Source organism: Mastomys coucha, unplaced genomic scaffold (genome assembly GCF_008632895.1).
Source record: "Mastomys coucha isolate ucsf_1 unplaced genomic scaffold, UCSF_Mcou_1 pScaffold15, whole genome shotgun sequence".
Lineage (NCBI taxonomy): Eukaryota > Metazoa > Chordata > Mammalia > Rodentia > Muridae > Mastomys > Mastomys coucha.
Window position 1 is genome coordinate 134413991 of NW_022196897.1, and position 4676 is coordinate 134418666.

The 4676-nt window shown below is 37.6% G+C and overlaps 1 long non-coding RNA gene across 1 annotated transcript; it reads left to right on the forward strand.

Moving 5' to 3' along the window:
- Positions 1 to 749: 749 nt before the first annotated feature.
- On the forward strand, positions 750 to 1633 carry LOC116092427. Its single transcript, XR_004119262.1, has 2 exons — positions 750 to 956; positions 1374 to 1633. It is a non-coding gene; the product is annotated as an uncharacterized LOC116092427 (long non-coding RNA).
- Positions 1634 to 4676: the final 3043 nt, after the last annotated feature.

Consider the following 4676-nt stretch of genomic DNA (forward strand, 5'->3'; position numbering starts at 1 on the left):
TTATACTAAAATATGAAAGGAACTGTGAACTTTGTTTAGGAAAAATGTATGAGCAATCTTAAGTCACCTGAAGGAATGCATTTGAAAAGAGATTATGATTTCTCCAAAGAAATTACAGGCTGTATTCCAAGGAAACAAGAATCCGCTGTGGATATGGACTCACCCTGCCAAGACTTCATTATAGAAAGTATAGATATTGCTTGAAAGGAGAGGCCCTGGATTGTTAAAGGAGCTACAGTACTTCTAATCTCAAACAACTACCTCAGGAAATATTGCCACTTATTCACAGAGAGTATACTAGTGTAGGCCCAAGGAAGCAAAACTCAATTTAGAGGTGACAAATAACTGAGAAACATTACCTACTGTTTCAGCTGAACCATGCTCCTGTCAAAACCCTTGTCATTCATCTAGGTGTTGTTGGAAACCATGAGAAAGTCCATGTTCATTACTGGTGTTAAGGGCAAGGAAAATTCTTTTGCAGTGATATGCATGAGTGTGGTCTCAGAACTGTGAATGAGAGACACTGAGGGCTTCTTTGAAAATGTTTCTACCACCCTGACCTCCTCACACCCCAAAAAAGAAAGAGTCCAGATGGGAAGCTGTTCCGCGCTATCTCCCGCCAGCAGGAAAGACGCGGCACACATAGGATCCTTCTGCAGTACAAGCTTTAATGCATCACAAGCTTCAGTTGAGGAGGAGGAGAGCCCCGACTATCTCAAAACCCTTCCCTTATATAGAGCTGTATGCCCGCCTCAGACGTGGCGACTCATAATAGGCTGTGTGACGATCAGGCCATTTGACGTGACCAAAGGCACTCGTTGGGATTTACAGGCACACGCGCACAAAGCGTTCTTATGCCAACGACAAGGCATTCTTATACCAACGGCAAGCCAAATGTCATCGCCATTTTGTAATGGCGATGTGCTTATGAAGTGGCTTCCCACAGGAAGCCATTGGTAAGAGTACATAATACTATGATAAAAATGTTGACGTGCAGCCCTTCACAGTCAATGTTTTCTGGTAGAGGATGGCCATTAGGGAGAGGAAAAGGACTCTGCTGTCTTTAAGGGACTGGACCTAGAGAGTGTAAGCATGCACCAATGACTGTGTGGACAACACAAATTTGACGTGGTGTGCTTTTATCTCCCTTTCTTTCTTTCTTTCTTTCTTTCTTTCTTTCTTTCTTTCTTTCTTTCTTTCTTTCTCTTGGGAGAGGGAATAATTGTGGAAGGGTAGACCTGAGGGGAAAAAGAAGTGAAATAAACTGGTATACGTTATGTGAAATTCACAAATAATCAATAAAAATATAATGCAGGAAAGAATAAAAAACTACATAACCAACAGTATTATCTAATGTTGTTCCATGGTTTCAGAAGGAACAAAGGAAAGAGAAGATTGGATTATCTGAAAGAAGATACCATTACATGAACCACTGCAGATAAAGCAGAACAAGTATCCTGGTTAAGTGGCAGACATATTTGGTAGTGAATATATTGCTGGTCAAGGTACTGAGAGTAAATGGCATGTGATTATTTGTCTCTAAACAGAATGTGTGTTTCACCCAGGAAAACAATCATGAAACATCAGAGAGTTTGAAGAAAAAAAAGAATATTAAATCTGAACATTTAGGAAATAGCTGCCAGATACAATCTTTTTTTTTCCTTTTTGGCTGTCAAATATGTATTTTATTTAAAAAAAAGCATTACTTGTGTTTTGAAATCATGACTCAAATAAGCTCATGTTTTCTGAACTCCTGTTACAAAAAATGGTCCTACAAAAGACTATTCTGTGAATAGTAAATCATGAATCAGAGATAGGTATTCCATGATCAAGAGGTATTCCTCTTTCCTCTTGAATGTAGAGATACTGGTAGGTTTGAGAGAAAAGCAGGCATAGTGTTCAGTTCTATACACATTAATGAGCCTGTCAGGCTCCAGTGGATACTTTCAAATATGTGGTCATATAGAAAAGAAGTCAAATGACTTGGTCACAAAATAAAACTAAAACTTCATCAATGTTGAAAGAGTAATGTATCCAGAATAGAGAGGTGACCTAAATGATTTTGATGAGAACTTAGGGAGTAAGAGGTCACAGAATACACCCTAAATAGTAATTATTACATGACACTTGGAAATCTACTGTGAACAAAATAAATGGAGAAAAAATTGAAGGAATTTTATTTTAAATTAATTTAAAGCTAGTTGTATATTATGTTTGTATCATTTCCCATCTCCTCCTTCTACTCCTTTCAGCATCTCCCTTCTAATCTCTCTACAATTAACGGTATAATTTTCTTTATTTCTGGTGTGTGTGCGAACGAGCATACACGTGTATTGTATATACATATTTGGGTATTTAAGTGGGATATTTTAATATTGATATTTATACAATTGTAGATATTATGTACACATACATAATTATTCTTACCTATGTATATAATTCTAGTATGCCGATTACATTTAGTGTTTCTCACAGTATTTATTTTAAGGACTGGAGTGGATAACAATTTAAGAGGTCATGTATGAATAGAATTTTTTCTCCCTCTTTCAGAAGGTATAAATTACCTCTACCACCTTATCTTAGGTTAAAACCTGGAGAGATACCCCACTACTTTTAGCATGTCACCTGCTTTATCATTGTTCTTTTCCTGTTTTGCTAACTAGGTAACATTTTTCTGAGAGTTCATGGTTCAGCTTTCTTGTTAAGTATAAAAGACTGATCCTAGTATTCTAGCTCTTGCAATCTTTCAAACATCTCTTTTTTGATGTACCCTCAGCTTTAGTTTGAGGGGGTCACATGATACACACACACACACACACACACACACACACACACACACATATAATGGTATAAATATATAATGGTATATGACGATAAGACCTTATTATATGCCTTTAGTTTCCCTAATCCTCTTGCTCCTACTCTGTTTCCCATCCACTCTTATGCTATTTCAAACTTTCTGGTGATTATTTCCTCTTTTTACTCATTTAATAAGTGCTATTTTAGCACTCTGCCTTGAAGTTTCCCAATACCATAGACCATTTTTAACAGAGGACCTCTCCAGTATCTTTCTTTTAATTTATACACAAGGAATATACACGAAGTTGGTTTTGTCCCCTCTCCTATCTAGTTCCCTCCCTCCCTCTGCCACTTGTTATTATTTTGTTCTCCCTTCTAAGTGGGTTTAAAGCATCCAAACGTTGGCCTTCCCTCTCGTTAAGGTTCATCTGGTCTACGAGGTGTCTTGTAGGTATTCTGAGCTTTGGGGGTAATATCCACTTGTCAGTGAGTATCAGAAGAAGGCCTCATCTGGCATCAGTGATAGGGGCGGTGCTTGATCCTGTGGAAGCTTGATGCCCCAGAGAAGGGGGATGCTAGAGAGATGAGGCAGGAGTGAATAGGTGGGTGGGGAAACATCCTCTTAGAGGCAAAGGGAGGAAGGTGAGGTGGGGAGTTCATGGAGGGGAGACTGGGAAAAGAGATATTATTTGAAATGTAAGCAAATAAACTGATAATTTATTTAAGGAAGAAAAAATAAATTATTTTATGAAGCATATTCCATGCTATGTTAATGAAGCTGGAGCCTCACAGGTTCCTGCTTCATAGCCTACTTTGATGGGGCATTAAGTCAGAGAAATACTTCATAGACCTCTTCTAATGTTAGTGCTGCCCATATCCTATTACTTCCCCAATGCATGGAAAGTCCATGGGCAACGGAAACCCTGTAGGTGAATGAGCATTTCCATAACCTATCACTTCTAGAATAGGAAAATACATACATTTTTAGTGTATGTACAGAGCCAGTGTTGTCTTTGATTGAACTGTGATTTTGAAGCACGCTGGAAATGGCAGATCATCACATTTAGAGGCCTGTGATCATTTTAGATCCATGACTATCATAGGGTACAAAAAGTAGAGAAAAAGGAGATCAATTGTATGTTTTAGAAAACTAATTAGAGAAAATAAAATGTCATTGCCCTATTCTCAAAAGAGAGTACAAATCCACAACTGGGTGATCATACTACAAACATTCAGAGTTGGAGTAGAACCTAGAGTTTGATGAAAATCTGGCATCCTCAACAAAATCATGTTAGCACACTTGGTTTCACATTTGCTCAGCAGATAACCAAGGAGAGAAGATGAGATAAAAGGATAGCAGGTGTGAATGGACCAGGGCATAAAGATGACAGGAAATGTGAACTCAATGATGTGAAACGGCAGAGATCAATATAGGTTAAAAGAACAAGAGGACAAAACAATAATATCATGAACAAAGATGTACATATTGGAATAGATAGTCCAAGGCACTACAGGAAGAACATCCCTGATGGATATGGGGCTACTTGGATGTCATAGAAAATTTCATAAAACATAGTTAAGCAATTACAATGAATAAGAGATTGCATGGTGGTGTGGAAAATACACATCAAATAGATTGCTTCTGAACACATGAATAACTGGAGCATTAGTCCCCTGCACAAGTATTATTTCTTAACTCATGTCATTTGACAAAGTTTCTGTGTCGAAAACTTGTGTTTATAAACTGAAATCCTTGTTTTATTTTGTTCACAAAGATTGCAAGAATAAAATCTAGGTAGTTACAGACCGTGGGAAAATCTCTCTGTGCCATAAACTTCTAAATATAAAATAGAATGACTAAACCATGGAACAATCTG